This window comes from Sarcophilus harrisii, chromosome 4 (genome assembly GCF_902635505.1).
Source record: "Sarcophilus harrisii chromosome 4, mSarHar1.11, whole genome shotgun sequence".
Lineage (NCBI taxonomy): Eukaryota > Metazoa > Chordata > Mammalia > Dasyuromorphia > Dasyuridae > Sarcophilus > Sarcophilus harrisii.
In genome coordinates, this window is record NC_045429.1 from 146,590,462 (window position 1) to 146,615,558 (window position 25,097).

The following is a 25,097-nucleotide window of genomic DNA, read 5'->3' on the forward strand; positions in this document are numbered from 1 at the left end:
ACATCAAGAATCAGTCAAGAAAAACCAAAAAAAAAAAAAAAAAAAAAAAAAAAGAAATACTAGAAAAATGTTGAATATCTACTTGGAAAAACAACACACCTGGAAAATAGATCTAGGAGAGATAATCTGAGGATCATTGGACTTCCCAAAAATTATGAGGAAAAAAAAAACCTAGATACTATTTACAGGAAATCATGAAAGAGAACTGCCCAGATGTAATAGAATCAGAAGGTAAAATAGGCACTGAAAGAATTCATTGAACACCTTCTGAAAAAGACCCCAAAATAAAAACTCCAAGAATATTGTGGCAAAATTTCAGAACTATCAAACTAAAGAAAAAGTATTAAAAGCAACCAGAAAAAGCAATTAAAATACCGAGGAGGTGCTACAATTAGGATCACTCAAGATCTGGCTGCTTCCACATTAAAGTATATATCCAGGGCCTGGATATTCTGAAAGGCAAAAGAACTTGGAATGCAGCCAAGAATAAACTACCCAGCTAAGCTGAACATTTTTGTCCATGGAAGAAGATGGGACATTTAATGAAACAGATGAATTCGATTTGTTTCTAAGGAAAAAACCAGATCTAAACAAAAAATTTGATCTCCAACCATAGGAGTCAAGAAAAGCAGAAAAAGGTAAAAAGAACTCTTGGGAACTGTTGTAGATATACATAAAGAGAATATGTATAATTTGATTTTACTGACATAACATAAAAAAGGGAAGTAAAAATGGAAAGGGGATAGTGTCAGAAAAAGGGAAAAGGGGAGATAAAAAGAGGGAAACTACATCTGACAAAGAGGCAAAGGAAACCTATTTTATCTGAGGGAATTTTGAGAGAGGGAGGAACCTTGTGTGAATCTTACTAGCACCAGAATTGGCTCAAAGAGAAAATAATTGACATGTTTGTTTTACAGGGAAACTTCTCTCACCTCATTAAAAAGTGGGAGAGGAAAGGGAAAAGAAAAAGGGTAATAAGGGAAGGGTACAAGAAAGGGGAAAGGATTCAATGGGGGAGGGAGGGATCCTAAAGAGAGAGAGCTGTGTGACACAAGTGAGGCCCATAAGTTTAATACTGGAAAAAGGGCTGGGGGGGGGGGGGGCAAGAAAAAGAAAAGCATTTTCTAGGGATAATAAGACGGCAGAAAATACAGAATTAGTAATCTTAACTGTAAATGTGAATGGGATGAACTCTTCCATAAAGCGGAGGCAGATAGAAGACAGGATCAAAAGTCAGAACCCTACAATATGTTGTTTATAAGAAACACATTTAAAGCAGAGAAATACATACAGAGTAAAAGTAAAAGGCTGGAGAGGTGAAATCACAAAAGCAGGGATAGCCATCCTTATCTCAGATCAAGCAAAAGCCAAAATTGATCTAATTAAAAGAGATAATGAAGGAAACCATATCTTGCTAAAGGGTAGCCTAGAAAATGAGGCAATATCAACACTAAACATATATGCACCAAGTGGTATAGCATTTAACTTCCTAAAGGAAAAGTTAAGAGAGTTGCAAGAAGAAATAGACAGCAAAACAATAACAGTGGAAGATCTCAACCTTGCACTCTCAGAATTAGATAAATCAAACCACAAAACAAATAAGAAAGAAATTTAGGAGGTAAATAGAATATTAGAAAATTACGTATGATAGATTTTTGGAGAAAACTGAATGGTGACAGAAAGAAGTATACTTTCTTCTCAGAACCTATACAAAAATTGACCATGTATTAGGACATAAAGACCTCAAAATCAAATGCAGGAAGGCAGAAATAGTAAAGGCATTCTTTTCAGATCACAATGCAATAAAAACTACATTCAACAAAAAGTTAGGGGTAAATAGAGCAAAAAGTAATTGGAAATTAAATAATCTCATCTTAAAGAATGATTGGGTGAAATAGCAAATTATAGGCACAATAATTTCACTCAAGATAATGACAACGATGAGACATCATACCAAAATTTGTGGGATGCAGCCAAAGTGGTAATAAGGGGGAATTTTATATTGTTAGAGGCTTACTTGAATAAAATAGAGAAAGAGAAGATCAATGAATTGGGCTTGCAACTCAAAAAGCTAGAAAAAAGACCAAATTAAAAACCCCCAATCAAATACTAAACTTGAAATTCTAAAATTAAAAAGAGAAATTTGTAGTGTTCTCTTCTTTTCTAAAATATAATGGTTCTCCAGGAGCAGGTTTCTTGAGGGGCCTCTGGAGGCAGCCTTGGTTTCAGTTCAGATCAATAATTACTCCAAATGCAGTCATCTGTTAAAATTTAAAATCTTTTATTGTCTCTTCCAAAATAGCCTGGTTAGTTTTCTTAGAGGCCTATCTCCCTCCTTGGTTCCAAGAGCTCTTGCAGCTTGTCTTTTGTAACCTCCAGCTCTGAATCTCCAGTTCTGCCTGACTGCAGTCTCTAGCTTTTCAGTTTCCTCAATTGACTTCTCACTTCTCAATCTCTTCATTTCTCTTGACTGAAGCTCTAAGAGTTTTATATATGATCTCTTAAAGGTGTGAATCCAAAGGTTGACTCTTCCTCTGAAAGAGTGGGATTGCAGGAGGTGTAAATTTATGAATCTCATACTGAATCCTGAAACTCCCAAACTTGTGAACTAATCTGTGAGCTAATGTGTGAACTCTCAAAGGTGTAAACATAAGCATTGTTTCTACCAATGTTAGTGACTTAACACCTTGTAAGGATTCTAACAGAAATTAATAATATTGAAAGTAAAAAAAAAAACTATTAAATTAATAAATAAAACTAAGAGTTGGTTTTATGAAAAAACCAATAAAATAGACAAACTTTTGGTAAATCTGATTAGAAAAAGGAAAGAGGAAAGTCAAATTATTAGTCTTAAAAATGAAAAGGAAGAACTTTCCACCAATGAAGAAGAAATTAGAGCAATAATAGGAAGTTACTTTGCCCAACTTTATGCCAATAAATTTGATAACATAAGTGAAATGGATGACTACCTCCAAAAATATAGGCTTTCCAGAAAAAGAAATAGAACATGCTATTAATCAACTCCCTAAAAAAAAATCCCCAGGACCAGATGGATTTACATGTGGATTCTACCAAACATTTAAAGAACAATTGGCCCCAATGCTATATAAACTATTTGAAAAAATAGGGAATGAAGGAGTCCTACCAAATTCCTTTTATGACACAGACATGGTACTGATACCTAAACCAGGTAGGTTGAAAACAGAGAAAGAAAATTATAGACCAATCTCCCTAATGAATATTGATGCTAAAATCTTAAATAAGATATTAGTAAAAAGACTACAGAAAATCATCCCCAGGATAATACACCATGATCAAGTAGAATTTATACCGGGAATGCAGAGCTAGTTCAATATTTGGAAAATTATCAGTATAATTGGCCATATTAATAACCAAATTAACAAAAACCATATGATCATCTCAATAGATCCAGAAAAAGCATTTGATAAAATCCAACATCCATTCCTATTAAAAACACTTAAGAGTATAGGAATAAATGGACTTTTCCTTAAAATAATCAGTAGCATCTATTTAAAACCATCAGTAAGTATCATATGTAATGGGGACAAACTGCAACCATTCCCAATAAGATCAGGAATGAAACAAGGTTGCCCACTATCATTATTACTATTCAATATTGTATTAGAAATGCTAGCTTTGGCAATAAGAGTTGAGAAAGAGATTAAAGGAATTAGAACAGGCAATGAGGAAACTAAATTATCACTCTTTGCTGATGATATGATGGTATACTTAGAAAACCCCAGAGATTCTACTAAAAAGTTATTAGAAATAATCCACACCTTTAGCAAAGTTGCAGGATACAAAATAAACCCACATAAGTCATCAGCATTCTTATATATCACTAACAAAATCCAACAGTTAGAGTTACAAAGAGACCACTTTAGTAGTAACTACTGATAGTATAAAATATTTAGGAATCTATCTGCCAAGAGAAAAACAAAAACTTTATGAGCAAAACCACAAAACACTTTCCACACAAAATAAGTCTGATCTAACCAACTGGAAAAATATTAAATGCTCTTGGATAAGGGGAGCAAATATAATAAAGATGACAATACTACCTACAGTAATCAGACTCACAAAAACTTATTTTAATGATCTAGAAAAAATAGCAACAAAGTTCATATGGAAAAACAAAATGTCAAGAATTTCAAGGGAATTAATGAAAAAAAAAAATCAAATGAAGGTGGCTTAGCTGCACCAGACCTAAAATTATATTTTAAAGCAGCGGTTACCAAAACCATTTGGTATTGGCTAAGAAATAGACTAGTTGATCAATGGAATAGGTTAGTTTCAAAGGACAAAACAGCCAATAACTTTAAAAATCCAGTGTTTGACAAACCCAAAGACCCCAGTTTTTGGGATAAGAACTCACTATTTGACAAAAATTGCTGGGAAAATTGGAAATTAGTATGGCAGATACCTGGCATTGACCCACACTTAACACCATACACCAAGATAAGGTCAAAATGGGTTCATGACCTAGGCATAAAGAATGAGATTATAAATAAATTGGAAGAGCATAGGATACTTTACCTCTCAGACCTGTGGAAGAGGAAGGCATTTATGACCAAAGAAGAACTAGAAATAATTATTGATCACAAAATAGAAAAATTTGATTATATCAAATTGAAAAGTTTTTGTACAAACAAAACTAATGCAGACAAGATTAGAAGGGAAGCAATAAACTGGGAAAAAATTTTTTACGGTCAAAGGTTTCTGATAAAGGCCTCATTTCCAAAATATATGGAGAATTGACTCTAATTTATAAGAAATTAAGCCATTTTCCAGTTGATAAATGGTCAAAGGATATGAACAGATAATTCTCAGATGAAGAAATTGAAACTATTTCTAGCCATATGAAAAGATGCCCCAAGTCATTATTAATCAGAGAAATGCAAATTAAGACAACTCTGAGATACCACTACACACCTCTCAGATTGGCTAAGATGACAGGGAAAGATAATGTGGAATGTTGAAGGGGATGTGGGAAAACAGGGACACTAATACATTGTTGGTGGAATTGTGAATACATTCAGTTATTCTGGAGAGCAATTTGGAACTATGCTCAAAAAGTTATCAAATTGTGCCTACCCTTTAATCCAGCACTGTTTCTACTGGGCTTATATCCCAAAGAAATCTTAAAGAAGGGAAAGGGACCTGTATGTGCAAGAATGTTTGTGGTAAGTCTCTTTGTAGTGGCCAGAAACTGGAAACTGAGTGGGTGCCCATCAATTGGAGAATGGCTGAATAAATTGTGGTATATGAATATTATGGAATATTATTGTTCTGTAAGAAATGACCAGCAGGATGATTTCAGAAAGGCCTGGAGAGACTTACATGAACTGATGCTGAGTGAAATGAGCAGGCCAGAAGATCATTATATACTTTAACAACAATACTCTATGATGATCAATTCTGATGGACGTGGCCCTCTTCAACAATGAGATGAACTAAATCAGTCCCAATAGAGCAGTAATGAACTGAACCAGCTACACCCAGGGAAAGAACTTTGGGAGATGACTATGAACCACTACATAGAATTCCCAATCCCTCTATTTTATCCACCTGCATTTTTGATTTCCTTCACAGGCTAATTGTACACCATTTCAATGTCTGATTCTTTTTGTATAGGAAAATAACTGTAAGGACATGTATGCATATTTTATATTTAGCTTATACTTTAACATATTTAACATGTATTGGTCAACCTGCCATCTGGAGGAAAAGATGGGGGGAAGGAGGGGAAAAGTTGGAACAAAAGGTTTTGCAATTGTCGATGCTGAAAAATTACACATGCATATATCTCGTAAATAAATAGCTATAATTTTAAAAAAGTAATACTATAAGAACTGAAAATTTAAGATCCTATTTTAATATTTTAAAAAATAAATTAAACTTTCTAATCTAAGAAATAATACTATTTTCCTGATTATAACAGAATGTCTTACTAAGTTGTCATCAATACTACTCAGAATATTGTAATTATCCTTTTGAAGTAAAGAAATATAGGACTTTTAGCTATTTAATGCACTAGCAGTGTATCTTCAGAAATGTCTCTTTCAATCAAAGTAATTTCCATTTCATATTAGAAGTAGCTCAAATAATGAATGTTTTTCATCTATTGGGCTGTCAGAATTCTGTACTAAACATAATGGGTGTTGCTTTGTTCCATTGGACTATTAAAAGAATGGCAGGAGGAGACAGAAATTTCACAGATAGGATTTTTTTAAAGTCATCAATCTCACAAATTACATCATTTATCACATACTACAAAGGAAATTTTTTTTTTCTTTCATGAATGCATCTGATATCCTGTTTTTCCAAAGATTAATAATGAACATTGTCTTTTGAAAAATCTCAAAAGAGTTAAGTGTCATTCTATTAAAGAAATTGTATCACTTTCTATCCTTGAATTAATTTTTAGGACAGTAATGTGATAGTTCTAAATATATGTTTATATATGCATATATATTTGCAAAATACCTACTAAAAGATCTCTAGCTTCTAATATTTTATTTTTAAAAAGGGATTACCTTTAAAGGAAATAGAAATTATATTATTAGAATGATCATTTTAAAGAACTACTTTAATTTGAAAATATTATATTGGCATTTTTAGTTTCCACTTTGGATATCACAGTAGGGGAAAATGTAGAGAAAAAAAGTTTTTATTATTTAAAAAATTAAACAGCAAAATATTCTTTTTCTTCTTCACTAATAATAATAATAGCTATTGTTTATGTATGCCTTTAAGATTTACAAAGCACCAGACATGCAGAGCCCCAATAGGCCAATGATTAACGACTAATCACATAATTATCAAGGAGATATGTTTAAAGCATGGGATATGAGAATAAGCTCTGGGATCATAGGATCACTATTACAAAGCTGGAAGAGTCCTTATGTCATCAAGTCCAATTCCCTCATTTTACATATGAGGAAACTGAGACATAAAGCTGTTACGTGATTTGCCCTGGTCATATAGCTAATAAGTATCTGAGGTAGGATACCCAAATTTGGTACCTTCAAGGATTTCTTATATCCCTGGATTTTCCTGGTTAATGGAAACTTAAGCTAGGAAAATGATGCTAGAATGAAAATAAAACATTACAATGAATGGCTAAGGAAGTCAATGACAGCACAGCAGTTTCCCCTTTCAGGTCCAAAATCATCAGAGAGATATTGAGATTTATATTAGAGTTTAGAGATGCCCTGTAGAGAATTGTGGATGAATTCAATTGTCTCTATCCAAATTTCCTTTCTGCATTTACCTGTTTGGTAAATGTAAATCATCAAGAAATTGTTATAATTTGTTCCCTGGTTATATTTCACATAGTATTTTATCTTGATTACATCTTTACATAAGCCATATATGGTTGACCTAAGACTATGTATCATGTGCAATACAGGGTTTTCTTCATCTCACTTTTTAGGTAGATTGGGGTTTCTCCCTTTAGCCTTGAGATCAAGAGTTAGCTAAATTCTTGTTAATGATTCCAAAACTTCCAAAAGACAGAGAGCCTTTGAAATATGGAGAATTTTTTTCTGACCTTCAGTTCCTCCTTGAGAAGAAAGCCTAAACTGCTATTAGCACTGTAATTTTGGAAAAGCTTACATTAACTGACTCATGTATTCCATTGCCATACCTGATAGTTACAGATACATTATTTTCTTCAACCCTCATTACAACTCTGTGAAATTACCTACTACAGACATTATGACCCTGGTTTTTTTCCCAAGGAGACTACAACTTGGAGACCCTGAGTGATTTGCTTGGTCACATAGTATAAGTGAGAGAGAGTTTAAATTCATATTTCTCATCACTCCAAGTTCAGAGTTCTTATTATATCATATTCACTCTTATTGAGAAAATTGAAATCATGTGATAAGAACTTCCTCAGCAGTCCTCCATTTTCAAAACTTTTCTCCCTTTCCTTCTGTCTCAGAAGATACTACTTTTCCATAGGGGAAATATAGTATCATTGAATCTCAGAATAGTAAAGGACATCAAAACCATCTAATCTAATTCATACCTGAACAAGATTCCCTCTTTTGAGAATATCCTGAGATAACATCTTGAACAAATTTCACTGTAGGCCTATTTGAGCCATCCTGCATTCTAGGTAGCATGATTATAATTTGTAAAGGGCTGAAACTCTTAACTTAAATGGTGTGCTTGAATCAGATAACTGAGCACTTAAAGCTAATTACCTATTCAATAATGACTCTAATAGCATATGTTTGGAAAAATGGCCCTTCTCACTGTTCAGTGCTGGCTCAATGTTTGGTGTATACAGATAATCACAGGCAAGGATTAGAGCAATGGTTCTCAAACTTTTGTTTTCAGTATCTTTATCCTATTAAAAATTATTGAGGATCTCTCCAAAGAGTTTTTGTTTATCTGGGTTATATTTATAGACATTTACCATATTGGAAATAAAAACTATTTTTAAATTTGTAGACCCTCTAAAAGGGTTTCAGAGATTCCCAGGATTCTCTAGACTATACTTTGAGAACCACTGGATTAGAGGGTGGGGTGAGACAAGCCAGAGTTCACTTGGCCACAGGATGAGGAGGAGAAAGGTGTGGAGATTTTGGACTTCAGAGTCGTGATGAGATCTTTGGTAAAATTCCTGGCAGTTTGTCTCCTTCACTTCTCCCCCTAAAGACCAAGGACTTTTATTTATCCTGACTGGCTGATCCTGAGGTCTCCAGGGACTTTACAGCATTCCACCTTAGGTGGAATCTAAAGTGGTGGTGTTAACCTCAAATTGTACTGGGGCTGTATATCATCTTAGAAAACAAATTGACATTGTTTTATTATCTTTTTGGGGTTTTTTGTTAAATATTTCCCAATTACATTTTAATGTAGTTTCACTGTCCTAGAAAGTTTTGCCAGCAAGCTGTGAGTTTGATACATCTGGCCTACTGAATGATATGGGTCGCTGGGGTAGATGAGATTCAATTGTCCCACCAAGAAATTCTCTAATTCTATAGGACTTAGAAAGTTGCACAGGGTACTGAGATGTTAAGTTTAAGGTCACATAGCCAATATGTTTTAGAAACTAACTTAAAACTAGTTCTTCATCACTTTGAATATTATGCTACTGCTTCTCTGTAGTTGATTGAGTTGTTCAAAATAAGAAAATGTATGCAAAGTACAAATATTTGATAATATAAGCTAACTCCCATGTTAGTGTCTACAAAGTTTGAATGTGACTGAATTTACAAGGCAATGTGGTAAAGAAGAGCACAGTAAAGGATTTAAGGTTCTGGATTTGGTTCTGCCACTGACACACTTTGTGACCTTTGGTAGAACATTTTTAATTACTCTGACCGCAGTTTCCTCATTTGTACAATGAGGGACTTGAATGAAATGACCTCTAAAATCCCTCCTAACTTGAAAATTCACTGAATCTGTAAAAATGAATGTCTTGCAATTTCCCTGACTGCCAACAGGCCACACTCTTGCACTACTTTTTGTGTGCAAGTGCCACATCCTAGCTAGCTATTTTATATGTGTCCAGAGATAAGATGCAATTTGGATTCAAAACAATAACACTTATTGCTCTATAAGATTATTTTAACTTATTAAAAAACATCGGTTTAGATTTCTCCTGCTGCACAGAGCTCCTCTTGACTCTAATTGAAGTTTGTGTATAGAAGGAAATTTCACAGTACAAATATAATATTTTAGAGCCAGAAAAAGGGACTTCAGAGTTCATTTCATCCAACTCTTCATTTTCCAAAAGTTGTTTTTTTCCAAGGTCACACCTACTGTCTAAGGCAAATCTAGTAGGTCAGTCAACTAGCAAAAATTAAGCCTATTATATACCAGGAACTATGCTAAACACTGGCTATACAAAAATAAATAAACAACAAACAAATAAATGAATGAATGAATAGATAAATAAATAAGTAAATAAAGGCAAAAGACAGTCTTTGCTTTCAAAGAACTCACAATCTATTTTGGGAGACAACATTTCAATAACTATGTACAAAATATATACTATACATCTACAGGATAAAATGAAGTTGTCTAAGAGGAAAAGTTTTGGAATACATGGGAGCCACCTGACAGTTGCTGCTGGAGTTCCAACCCAGAATGGATCTTCTCTTGTGAGACAATGATGATACAAGGAGACTGAGAGGCAGTTGCTGTTCTCTGACCTTTCTCCTCTTCCCTCTGCCTCCAATTTATCTCATTCCCAGTCCTCAACGCCTGTGTCAACAAAGGCTGCCTTGCAACTCCTTCATATGTTATGCTCCACAGTTGTGGAGGCTCTTGAAGATTTGACCTGTCCCTTAACAGGAAAGCTCTGAAATTAAGAAAGACAAGGAAAGGTTTCATGCAGACTTAAAAGTCAAAGAAACTGGCAGAGGTGAGGAAGGAGAAAGTTCTAGACATTAGTAATGGCTAGTAAAAACACTCAGAATCCGGAACAGAGAGCCAAAGTCAGAATCAGTCAACATTTATTGAACACCTACTATGTGCTAGGCACTTTGCTAACTGATGGGGATACAAAGAAAGACCTAGAATAATCCCTATCCTCAAGAGCTCACAGTCTAAGGGAAGAAGACAACACATGAATAGGGGCTGAAAAGAAGAGTTCCAATCTTGGAAAATAACTTGGGGAGGTGAGAGTCAAAAGATGGAATGTGTTTTACAAGGTACAGCAAGGAGGCCAGTGTCACTGCATCACAGAATATATAAAGAGGAGTAAAGACTAGGAAGACTAGAGAGAGGTGGAAGGGGTAGGTTATAAAGGGTTTTTAGGAACCAAACAGATCTGGTGGTAATAGTGAACCAATGGAATTTGTTGAATGAAAGCGGTGGGGTAGGAATGGATGGAACATGATTGGTACTTTAGACAAAAATCAATTTGATAGCTCTGTGGGGAATGGACTGGAGTGGGGAAAGATCTGAGACCAACAAGGAGGATCTTGCAACAATCAAGATGTGAGATGATGAGAAACTAGACCCCTTGATCTCTCCAAATCTCTGTTGATTGCTCTTTAATATGCTGTATGATCACACGGATTTTTGTTTCATTATGTTCCTAATAAAATTATGACCATGTGTCAGTTTTTCTTATGGGGCTCACCCCATAGATTGATATCTCTAGAAGATATTTCTAGATACCAATAAAATTAATTAAACCTGGAAAAGAATCCAGCATATAGCCAAAGAGTTTTGGCAGGAGGATAGAATCGTCATAGTAACAAGTGGTATCTGTAATATCGATGCTCATCAAAGTCAGTATTCTGTAGTGATAATGGATTTGAAATCAGAAGACTTGGTTTCAACTATAGGGTCTATCATCTCTATTTGGTCTTGGGAAAATAATTTAACTCTCTATAACTCAATTCCCTCATGTGTGATATTTATGTTCCCTCTTTTACAGGGTGGTTTACTGATCTTAAAGCATTATGGAAATATGAATTACAATTATTAGAAATGAATAGCAATAATTAAAACAGCACTGAAATTGAATTTTTTTTTAAAAAAATGAACTTGAATCCTGACTTCACTATGTACTAGCAGTATAATCCTTGGCAAGTCACAATCTCTGTAATCTTCCATCTCCAGTTGTATGAAATGGGGATATTGCTAGTACTACCCGTTTCATAGTTTATTGTATAAAAGGATGTTGTAACCATAAAGCACTATGCAGGGAATTTCAAAAGTCTTAGAGTAGATCTAAGTTTAAAACTTAAATTTAAGATTTTAAAATTACATTTTAAGCTTAAAACTTTAATTTAAGTAGCTTAAAACTACAATGTAAGTCTATTTAAGCTTAAAATTGCCCTAGACTTTTAAGACACTCTATATATAAATGTAAGCTCTAACCATCATCATCATAATATTAAGAAAGTGTTAGTCTGAAAGAAACAACAAGGTTATGAAGAGAGGAACTGTGAAGGCTGCTAAGGTGCAAGTAGAAAGGGAATGTTCTTCAGGGATTTTAGAGACAAATAAGTGAGTATCCCAACAAAGACATATTTATATGCAAAATACCCATTTTTATAAACTGCACATACACTAAGAGCCAAAAATACAGATGAAAATGAATTTTGGCTGAGGTCCTACAAATAATAACAGTTTTAAGTATCAGTATAACATTTTGTGATTCTCTCTACTTAACATGATATTAGAGTGCTACACCTGGAGTTTGGAAGACCTGGGTTCAAATCTCATCTCCAGCACTTAACTATCTGTGAAACTTGGGAAAAATTACTTATTTCTTATCCACAGTTCCTCATATAGAAAATGAGGGAATTGAACTTTATAACCTATAAGATCCCTTCCAGATCTAAATCAATACTATAAATAGAATGGTAAAATCTTGACTTATCAATTCTTCTGAGCATCTGTCTTCTCTTTTCCCCAACTTCCAGAAACCCAAACAATAATTGAAAGATCCTCTTTCTCAAGGTATCAGAGTCATCTAAAGGTTTAATTCTAGGTCCAGGGCTCTCCAGGATACATAAGCCTACTATTTTTGCAAAAAATCTTCCACAAATGTTGTGTGGGGCTGGAGGCAAACTCTCTTGTTCAGACCCAAGAGAAAGATAAACAATAAAGTCAAACTAACAGTCCCTGGTGGGAGATTAAAGTTGAGTGATCAACAAGAATTCATGATTTCTGAGTATCAAACTTCTTACGTTATTCATAACTTTCTTTTTTCCTGATATTGGGAGCCATTTTTTTTCTTGAAGATGGGGAGATCTGTTTTGGGATAGCAATATATTGGCAGGTTAAGGAAATCAAGCACAGAAATAATTATCACAATCTGTTATCTCACAAGTCACAAGTCACATTACCTTGTAATTGTCAGACCAACAGACAATATACATTTAAGAAGTACCTACTATGTGCTAAGCTTGGGGAATATAAAAAAGGCAAAAAATAGAACCTTCCCTCACATTGCTTACAGTCTAATGGAAGAGACAACATACAAACAATAATGTGCGAACAAGCTACATACAGAATAAATAGGAAATGATCAACAAAGGGAAAGAACTAGAATTTAAAAACTTTGTTTTGTTTTGTTTTTTTAATAGAAGGTAAGATTTTAGTTGGGAATCAAAATCCAGGGAAGACAAGAGGTGGGGATAAGAGAAAGTATTCCAGTCATGGGGGACTGGCTTTATTTTGAGGAATAGTTAGGAGGCCAATGTCACAATACTGAAGAATAATAAAATATAGTTATACCATATATAAAAATTCAGATATAACTGCTTGATGTTACCATTTAGCATTAAAAAAATTTGTTCAATGAGGCAAGCAAACTTGCATGTAACAAATTTTTTAAAGCTAAATTAAGCATATAGTTTCTCTTTTTCCTTTATCCTATGCCCCTAAAAATACTTTCTATCCTTAATTCCAGCTTAAAAATCTAAAGTTTTTGATTCATAGATAATACTATAATCTAAAAACATAGATTACCTTTTCTCTCAGAATTGCTATGATATGACTGAGATGTAGTAAATTCATTATATTATTAAATAGTCATATCATTAAATAAATGTCATTGAATAATAATCATTAGATAATAATAAATAATAATGTTCCCAGAGAATTCAATCTCCCTTTATATATGCACATTGGATTTTCTCCATGAATTGGAGGCCATCTAATTATAAGTTTTTCATATCTTTAGCTTTCATTTATCACAAAGTCAATATTGGTATGATTCATTTCTTATGGTATATCATCTCACTGGTCTATGGAAGATGATCACATATGAAGAGTACCAAATTCTGTTAATATTTTTAGGTGGCCTAAATTGGTGTTGTTACCATTCACCATTCCTTTTTCAACCACTTTGCTACCGTCACTGTAAAAATGAAAGGCAGCCACAAAAGACAGTTTATTTTATATGTTTATCTGTTTCAGATCACCATACAGAGAACATAGGCTGATCACTAGCTGAGGAATGATGGTAGACAGCTAGAGTGTATCAGTAATATCTTTATGATGTCAAGAGAGAATAAAGGATTCCAGCATACTGAATAAACTTCTTCTGACAAAGTTCTGAGATGATTTGAACAAGAATACATAAGATATGTAGGCACAAGTGGGTTATGTATGGATCTGCACTGTTAGTGGGTCACCCAGATATTTGAGTATTTGAGGTCACCAGGGTAAAAAAAAATAATGAGCTATTGGCCAATCTTCCTGTCAGTCTTCCTATACTTAGCTAATTGTGATAACATATTTATGTAATGCTTTATGCTTACAAAATGCATTTTATGCATTGTTACCTCATTTTCACAATAGGTGGTAAGAATGTTATTGTTCCCATTTTTCAAATAAAGAAACTGTGGCTGAGAGGTTAAATAAGCCACCTAAGGTCACACAGTAATTAGTGAAATCAGGACCTGAATCCAGATTCCTTGTTCATCACCTTCCATGTGTTCCTCCCACACAATTCCAATAATGATTTCATTAGTATCTTAGTAAAATATTTCCCTAATATTTTTATGAGACTTAAAACAGATGGTGAAGGAATTTATGTAATGTTTCTATACATGATTTTCCTAAGAAATGAACGTTAGGAATTTTATATTTCCTTGATCCTTGTAGTCTCAGGATAGCCTATATTTGGACTGATTTGAAGCAGGTTTTTCAGATACATCCTGGAGTCTAGTGAAATAATTTTTGTTTTATCATTCTTGTTAAGCATGTGTTTGCATTTGATTTAGCTCCAAGAGATGAGAGAAAATTTATAAACCTGAAAAGGACAAGGAATACAAATGAAAATAATTTTATTTCATTGTTTCATTCTGATCATATCTTTATAGAAACCCAAAACATAGGGCTGAAAAGTCAGGCTTAGAGAATAGATTTAAGCCTGTTACATCAAAAATATGTCAATTTCTATTTACGGTGTGTTCATCTGAATATCATCTTTTAAAGTAATTTGATTTTTTCACCTATTTCAAAAATAATACTCAGTGAAAAACTATACAAAGTGAAATTTGTCAACTTCTTGACACATTATTCAGTCATCATCTGAAAATATCACACCAGGCAAGATGTTAAGGTCAGAATTGATTCTTTGCTTGAGGACAGAGAAGCTACAGCTGAAGAAAAACAAAGTGTCTTACTCATTCATTTATCAAAATGATAGCAAATGAGGTTTATTTCAAGGTAGTGATATTCTCTAGCAGCAGCAACAGAAGACAAGGCAACAGATATTCTAATATTAATGGAGCTATCTATTTTCCACACTATCAGATTCATAATTCTAAGGAAAAGTTCAAGGAGTAACTTTAAATATATAAATATGTGTCACAGACAGAATCCATCAAGCAACTAGCATAGCTTATTTCTCTAGTAATTAGAGAATTGAAGAATCTTAAAAATTGGAAAATTATCATAGCCCAACCCATATTTGAACAAGTATTCATTGATTTACCCTTTGTAAAATTTCTATCACAACAGGGTGCTGAAATTGTAGTAGGGAAAACCTGAATTTGGATCTTGATGTAGACATCAAATAACTGTGTGGTTTTAGACAGCTCACTCAACTTCTTAGTTTACTAAGAAGTTCCTGATCTTCAATTTCTTATTCTATAGATTGTAGATAATAAAACCTATAATATATAACTCATAGGATTATAATGCAGCTTCAATGAAGTAATGTAAGGAGCCTAATTATCAGTTATTAATCAAGAAAATGGCAGGTGGCCAACTGTCAATTATGTGGTAGAAGGTATTTTTCATTTTTCAACAAATATAACTGTCCAGAAATGGTTTTTTTGCTTGCTTATTTTACATCAAGCCCAAACTTTTTCTTCAGCAACTTCCATTGATTGTTTATAGTTTAACTTTCTGGGGTGGAACAGTACAAGTGTAATTCTTTCTCTATAAGATAACCTCTAAACTATTTGAAGATAGCTATTGTGTCTCCCCTAAATTTTGTTATATAGGCTAGACATCTCCACTTTGTTTAATCATTTCTATTCTCAACCTAATGATTTCTATATTAAAGACACAAATAAGAGTGTTTGTCTTTTTTATGGGTCACTTTTACATCAAACTAGGATTGTAGAACTGCCACAATGAAATATTGTACTTGTTTTTATTATTTAATTGTCATTCATTTCTAATATTCCTTTTGGGGGAAGAGGCAAAGAGAAGTCTAAGCAAAACTATCCTCCCTTTGAAATGCTACAGTATTTTGTAATAACAGTGAAATAAATAGACCATTATGTTATTAACTGAGGTGCTTATGATTAACAGGCATTAGTTGCAGATAGATAAATATGCATGAGTGTGTGTATATATATACATACATACATACACATATGTATATATGTACCCTTTATATAGATATATATCTATATGAATATATCTATTACTTGTATATTATATTTTACATGCATATTATATACATTTTACATATATTACATGTCAACATGTAATAGATATCTTCACATAGATAATCACTATTCTTCTGAATTCTGCCACCTTGCAATGTTACAATTCTTATTTGACTAAAAAAATTATATATATTAAATAACATGTCAATAAACATTATATTTGAAGCATTAGGTAATAGTTTCTATTTGCCTTTGTATTCCTAGCATAGTGTTTTGATGACAGCAGGGGTTTAATAAATGCTTTTTGAATGATTGGTTGAGTGGTTTTGGGGGGAAACCAATAGCTGCCAATATCTGTTAATCAAATCAAGGGTGCAAGGTAAGTGAATTGAGATTGTAGGGAGACAGCTACTAATAGACCTAATGATAGAATTAGGCTTTAAAACCATCTGTAGACACCAGATAAAAACAAACAAAAACCTCCCAGAAATTGTGATTTAGTGTTTCTCAAAGGAAAATCCATTATAATTCAGTTGTAGACCAGAATTTCTTAGTAGGGCAGCAAAATTAAGAGTGAGGATCAGATTATGTGTATTCATTCCACCTGTCAATGCAACAATGAACACCAGAGGGAACCCCTGGGCACATTCAATTTCTGAGACCTCTTTCACACATTGATAGTAACTGTGACTCAGTAACCCAATTTTTTTTCCCTACATCTGCAGTTGGTATAAATTACCCAGTTGGATGAAAGATATAGAATCCATTCCCAGGCCCCTCTCCTTCCTAGCTGTGACTCATTAATTGCATTTTAAAGCATATTATATATAAAACTTATCACAATAATAGATTATAGATTGATCAAGTGAAGGACTAAGGAATACAGGGTTTTTTTTCCCCCTCCTACCCTTTCTTTTTCCTCTCTTTCTGTCTTTCTCATCCACCAATCCCAGAGGTATGCGCTCCATTCAAGCTATTCTCTCTGTTCAGCTATTATATCTCTTTTAAAGATGTATGCCTTTTATTAAATCTTCAAGCTATATTTTTAATGTTGTGATGCAATACACTGTGCTATAAAGAACACTAAAGGTAGAGTCAAAATATTGGTGTTGAGAGCCAGACCTATGCAACATATTAATGGTATAATCTTTAGTAAATTGGTTTCATCTTTTAGACTTCCAATCTCATTGTTTTAATTCAACAAATATTTGGCTGGTGATTGTTGTCCTTTATTCTTGAAGAGCACTATGTGTCAGGCATAGTACTAGATTTTGGGGATACAAATACCAAGAATTAAATGATTCCTATTTATGGTGAGTTTGCGATTAAACAAACCAAACTAAACAAAATAAAAAAAAATTAATCCTAATAATAGCAGTTCTGTGGCATATATAGAAGATAGAACCCTGGATTTGGAGTGAGGAAAACCTGAATTCAAATTCTTTCTCATATATTTATACGTGTGACTCCTGGCCAGTTGTTTAACTTCTCTGCAATAGAGCTGGAATGCTTGACAGTTTAGCTTGAGAAAGGATCTTGGGATCTGGTATCTTCTCCTGCCAGGTGATCTTCAGAATTTTCCTAAGACAATTCAAATGGAAGCAATTCAGTTTCCTGACATGGTCCTCATATATTGTCCAGATTTCACAGGCATACAACAAATATTTATTAAGCCCCTATTAGATAAAGTAGGAAATTTAGGTCAAGTATCTCTTACCTTACTCATAGGAGATTCCCAAGCCTGCTTCCTAGTCTAAGAGGGAATACTAGGCTCTATCACATGTACCAAGGAACTAGTGCCAGGTGAAGATGATAACAGAGGTAGAGCATACTCTGTATGTACCCATGGGCTGCACACCTGCCCAGAGCTGGAACATGGCCCCACAATAGATAGAACCACAAGAAAGAGGAAGGAGCCTCAATGAAGAACTACTTAGCAAAGGATGGAAAATGAGAAACTGAAAAAAAAAGGTCACTACTTATTGCGATACTATCTTATGAGGAGCCATCTTTTATTGGATGCTGGGTCTGGAGTTAGGAAGACTCCATCCTGAATGAAAATCTGACCTCAAACACTAGCTGTGTAATCTTGGGCAAGTCACTTCACTTTGTTGGCCTCAGTTTCAACATCTGTAAAATAAGCTAGGGAAGGAAATGGCCAACCACTTTAGTACTTTTGCCAAGAAAACCCCAACTGGGGTCCCAGAGAATTGGGACACAACTGAAAAATTACTGAATAGCAACAATGAGCCAGACCTCTCTATTTGCTGGTTACTCTAATTCATGTGTGCAGCATGGATGGGGAAGAGGAGTTGATAATAGAGTTGAGAATCCCTGAGTTCTTTCTTCTTGGGGAAGATAAGAGAGTTTTCTTGATTGTCCATGGACTTGGATGTAAATCCTTTCTATGTTTTTGCAATGTAAATTAAAAAGTTCTCCATTTAATGTCTGATTAGCCCAACTACTTGCCAGGGGCAAAGGGCCCTTTTGAGCAAAATGAGCTAGGTGTGGATAGTTCCAGGGTTTCCCTCAGCCAGCTAAAAGCTAGAAAGACTTTGAGAGGGATCTCCCCAAAACCTTTGACCCATGGATACATATGTACAATATGTCACTAGAAACTGGAGACACAAAGACAAAAACAAAACAAGTAAATACAAGGTAATTTGAGGATGAAGAATACATTATGGGAAGGGATGGGGTTTAATTTATTAGAGGAGATAGCACTAGAGTTGAGCTGAAAGAAATATGGATTCTTAGAGAGAGAGACCAAGTATATTCTAAGCAGAGGAGATTTTTATAATTAGTAGAAATTTACATGTGACATCCGGAAATGAATGGAGAATGGATTAGAACACTGACGAATAATTAGTAGTTCAATTTAACTGGAACATAGTGTGTGAGTAAAAAAATATTAAATAATACTGAAAAGGTAGATAGGAGTCAGATTGTGGAACACCTTAAATGCCAACTAGAGGAGTTTGTATTTGATCCACCAAGGCTTGAGACTTCCATATATAGCTGCCAAAATCATTTTCCTAAGGGATAGGTCTGATAATATAATTATCAGACCAAAAATCTTCAGTGCCTCCCTAGTGCTTCTAGGGAAAAAAATCTCTTTCCCTATAAGAAATTGAGAATCAAACAAAGAATAATGTTTCATGGTGAACATGAGCAAGTGCAAATGACAAATTAAGAATCATGCAGGAGAAACAGTGGAAAGGATATTAATAAAATGTATTGGGGGGGATGCACTGGTCACATAACAAATGTTAGAGAAATCTGATGAACAGTTAACATGCCATGGTAGAATCCATACAATTTTAGGAGAATATTAGGAAGTCATTCTTGTATTAAGTCAATCATTAATGGTACATTGATGAGAGAATTTGGAAAAAAGCACAAGATTAACAGACATAATTGGAGAGAGTAATCATATCCATAAAATCATAGATCCATTTGAGTTTGGGTATATGTGGGACTGATTGAAGACAAAAGAAAGTAGAAACTAGAAAACCAATTAGACGATTGTTTTATAATTCAGGAAAGAAATGATGAGCACCTAACCTAAGATATATCTGTAAATGGGAAAAAGGAGACAGACTCAAAAGACATCATCAAATCAGAATCAATAGAAATTTGCAACTAATTAAATATATGGAATAAGGAAGAAAGAAGAATATAAGATGACTCAGAGTTTATAAACCCAGCTAAAAGGAAGAATGGTAGTATTCTCAATAGAAATAGGAAATTTTGGAGAAGAATTAGATTTGGAATAGGGAAGATAAATATGAGCTCTGTTTTGGAGACATGGAGTTTGAGGTGGTTCTAAAATAAGATATCTACATAATAGATATCCAGAAATCAATTGACTTCTGGCAAGGGGTTATAACAAAGTATATAGATTTGAGAATCATATGTAAAGAAATGGTAACTGAACAGATAAAGATCACATGAGATCTCCAAGGTGAAGACTATAGAAAAAGAGCATAGATAAGAAAGTATAGGATCAATTTTAGAAGTACTAGTGTTTGGTAGAGATGGCTGATGACCCAGCATGGGAAACAAAAAAGAAACAGAAAAAAAGAAACCAGAAACAAGTAGAAGTAGAACCAAGAGAGAGAGCAAAGTCACAGAAACTAAGGTAAGAGGGTGTGGTCAATACTGTCAAAAGTTTTCAAGAGAGATAAAGAAATCTCAGTAATAGGACATAAGATATAGCAGATAAGAGGTCATTAGTAATTCTGAAAAAATAGTTTCAATAAAGAGATGGGACTGTAAGCTTTATGCAAAGGCCTCTTGGAATGTGGCAATTATATAGAATGCTAGCTTAAGAGCACAGACTCTTTGTTTTTGTCTTTAAAAGGCCTGTTGGAAACCTAAGTTTGTTCGCAAGTACCTAGAAAGGAATCACTAGGTAGGATACTGAGTAGAAGAAATGATTGAAAGAATAAACTATCAAGAGAAGGGATGAGAGTCCAGAATACAAACACATGGTTAATCCTGGAAAGAAGAAGAATCACTTCTTTCTCATTCACATACAATATTTACAATACCTATTTAATAGGACTATTATGAAAAATTCACTTTATTAAAAGCTATGTACAGAGTTGAACATTATTTTTTTTTCATTATGAGAGTCATCATTCTACATGCTTATGAAAATTTAAAGTTAAAGTTACCAGAATCCATTTCAAAGCATGAAGCAAGATCTGTCTTTGACTAGGTCACGTTTTACCTCTCCAATTATCAGCTTCATCCCACACAGAAAATTAAATGTGAACCCCAGTGACCTCTTTCATTTTTTTACTCTCAATTTCTAGCTTCCACACAGCAAAATTATAAATGAGTGGGATGCAATCTCTGTTCAGTGCAAGATTCTGTTCAAATCAAACAACTTGCCCATAGCAACAGAAAGAAGACAGAATTTAAATCTTTCAAGTTCCCCAAGCTGTGCTCTGACAATTGCTCCAACTGTTTTAGTAAGAAAAAATATGACAATTGGGGAATACAGGTATTCCCCAATATATACCCTTTCTTAAAACTATTGACATAATTGCATCCCAAGATTTCATGTCATAAAAGGATTTATAAAGAGATTTTCTTTAAATATCAAGCTCCCCTAATGCATCTACACTAAATGTTCATGTACAAACCTGCTTTTAATAATCACAGTTATGCTGTAAAATGAAGTGTATGAAAGTCACAAAGATATAATTCTTATCTAACAATTATCCTTCCTCCTTCTCTAATAAGTCAGTCAACAATTTTCTATCTGAACCCAGTGAATATGATCCATTACTTCACATAGATTGCCCAATATTGAAATTACTCAGGACCTTTACATTTCTTATCAAGTTTCTACTTGATTGACATCTCAGAAACTCACTATTAGCAAGTGGTACTTGATCTGCTTAGGTACAGTTTTGTTAAGGTTTCAATTTCTTCAATAGATTTTGTATATGGGGAAAAAACTTTGAAAGTTTAAAGTTCTTAATAATGACTGAAAATGAAGGCTAACTGTGCATTAGAATGATCCTAGTCTGGAGTAAGGTAAAAGGAAGAGTCAGAATTGGGATAAGGGGATAATGAATAAGCAACAGCTATAAATTCTAATTATACAGAATTTATCTTCATAAGATAAAATATTTAGAGCTGTAAAGACCTATGAGATTCAAGGAATCACAGATTTAGAGCTAAAAGAATATTTGAAGTTTATCTGGTCAATTACTTTATCTTATAGAAACGGAAACAAAAGGGCTCTATGTCTTGCTCTAAATCACACAAGTAATAAATGGTTGAGGTAGAATTCAAACTCACATTTTCTAATTTCCAATCCAGTGGTTTTCCTACTGCATCATGCTTATCACCTCAGTATACTATAGATCATGGCTATTTAAACTTTTTCCACTTGTTACCCCTTTTTGCCTGATAAATTTTTACAAGACCCCAGGTATACAAGTATATAAAATAAGTAAACAAATCAAACATTTACTAATCATAAATCATACTTTCACAATACCCACTTTCAGTTATGTGATTCTATGTGGGGTTGCAACCCACAGTTGAAGAAGCTTTGCTTTAGTTAAACCACTATTTGTTGAAAGTGAATTGTAGCACATTGAAATATAATGCAAATACATAGTCATTCCAAAGGTAAATAATTTTAGAATTTTTGGATTTTCTATGTTCTTACTTATTCCCATTGAGTTTATAATCAAAGGCTGATTCTATAAATGTCATTCAAAATGCTATCAGAAATCATTTCATTTTTAAAAAAAAAAAACTAATCCCTTGAATGTTTTGACTACTACCACTAAAAGAGTGACATGCAGAATTAGGTGCAATTTTGGAACTATTATGAGATATATTCCCACTTTACAAACACTATATTCATCTTGTACAATAGAAAAACAATGGTTGTAGAAAGTAAAATGATTCTTGAAAGATAAATCATGGAATTGTGGATTCTTAGAAATGAAAAGAACCACTGAATCCAATCCTCACTTGAGGCTGGGATTCCCTCACCAATGTCACCTGTCAACAAATCATCATTTAACTTTTATTCAAAAATCTCCAGTAATAGGGAATTCACCATCCATCAAGAAGCCCATTCCATTTTTGCAGAATTAAATATAAGAGAAGGTTTTACAATAACAGCTAAAATCTCACTCCTTTAACTTTGACTCATGGTTCCTAATTTTACCTTCTTGGCCAAGCAGGAAAAATCTAATCTCTCCTTTAAAGAGTCTATGTAATGATGCTTCATATATTTGAAAACAGCCATCATGTATGCACTGTTATATCATATTACTGGCTCACATTAAATACACAGTATACTAAAACCTTCAAGTATATTTTTCATATGAATAGATTTCAAATTATATCTCTCCATTCTATACTTATGTAGTTGCTTTTTGAACCCAAATATGGGACTTTATAATTCAAGTGTTAAGAAGTATGTAAGTTATAACTAATAAAAATAAATTTAATTAGCATTTACCTGTTCTATATAAGGCACTGAGGTAAAAGCATTAAGCACTAGACATTAGAAAAAAAATCACATTCATAATAAGGTATAAACTCCCCTTGGAAGGAAATTTAAATTGGGATTGTCCTTGGGGACACAGTGTACCAAATCTAGTGAATTCTTTTCTCCTATAGATTCGTATAAAATGTCTCCTAGATTCTTAATGAGATCCTATGACTTAGATAACTCTTAGAAGGTACTCACATTTTTTGGATACTCCCCATCAGACTTGTAATATTTGAATAACTCACTAGAAGAGTGAGGATCAAAGTGTAGGTTTTTTGTTCTCCTATCTGATGGCTTTAATAACCCTTTACAATTCTTCAATTGTAGGGATCACACAAATGATCTTTTTTTTTCCTACTAAGTAATTCCATTATCTCTCTCTACTGGACCAGATTTTCAGGATTTGTTCTTTCATAAAACATGTCTTTTACAAGATTCCCTTTTTGTTTCTTGTAAATCTTCCATAAAAACTCTTTCTTTTTTATATCACTATCACTTCCCAGTGATCCATTCCCAACCTTCTAGAACCTTCTTTTGTAACAAATAAGTACAGTCAAGAAAAGTAAATCAACATATTGGCTGTGTCTGAAGGTGTACTTGTCATGTGCTTCTGCAGGAACTCTTAATATTCCAGCACTGCTCCTGTGCTATCATCTCTTGGGCTGGGATTGTTGACTCTTAGAAATTCTCCTTTCAGGCTAGGTGTATTAGAGACCTATGGGCAAACACATGTAACTCTTGTGCATCAACTGCAAGGAAACCATTTACAAGTCATCCTCATTCCACTGACAACCCCATGACTCATTTGTCCCAGCATCATCCCAGCCCTCTAATCCCTAATGAAGCCCAAAATAATCAAGAAGAGGATTAAAAAGTTCATCTGATCCAAACACACATATCAAGATCAGGAGAAACTGGCATAAACCAAGAGACATCGACAACAAAATATGAAGACAATTCAAGGGCCAGATTTTGATGCCCAGAATTGATTATGGAAGCAATAAGGAGACAAAACATATGTTACAAAGTGGATTCAGGAAGTTTTGGTGCACAATGTCAAGAAGCTAGAAATGCTCCTGATGTGCAACAAATCTTACTATGCTGAAATTGCTCACAATCCTTTCTTTAAGAATTGGAAAGTCATTGGGGAGAGAGCAGCTTAGCCAGCCATCAAAATCACCAATCCAAATGCTAGACTGAGGAATAATGAAAATGAGTAAAAAGCTTTGCACATTTTTATTTGTGTTGAATAAACTTAACTACCAAACTTAAACTACCAAAAAAGGAAACAATTTACAATTCTTGAGGGAGAGAGAAAAACATGGTTCCTCCCCACTCACAAGTGTGCTACATACAGAAAAAAGGCAGAATAGAAAAAGTGAATAAGGATCAGAAAGGTCTATAAAATCACTTTTAATGGCCAATGTACAAGATCAACCATAGTCCATCCTCCCAGGAATTCCAAATAACCAATCACGAGTTGATTTTGTCTTCTTAACATACAGTATGATCATTAGATTGTTGGGGGAATTCTCCCAGCCAATCTTCATTATACTGATAATTCCTAATACTACTATCTTATAACCTAACCTAATTTCTGAGAACTCACAGTACTGTTTTTCAATTTAATTATAGTACATGGAGAAAATTACACAATTACATAATTTTCATACCATTAAAATGAAAAATGAAATTAGACAAATAAAGCA

At 33.7% G+C, this 25,097-nt stretch overlaps 1 pseudogene; it reads left to right on the top strand.

Moving 5' to 3' along the window:
- Positions 1–10,924: 10,924 nt before the first annotated feature.
- LOC100929933 lies at positions 10,925–24,637 on the top strand (annotated as a pseudogene).
- The last annotated feature ends 460 nt before the right edge of the window (positions 24,638–25,097 follow it).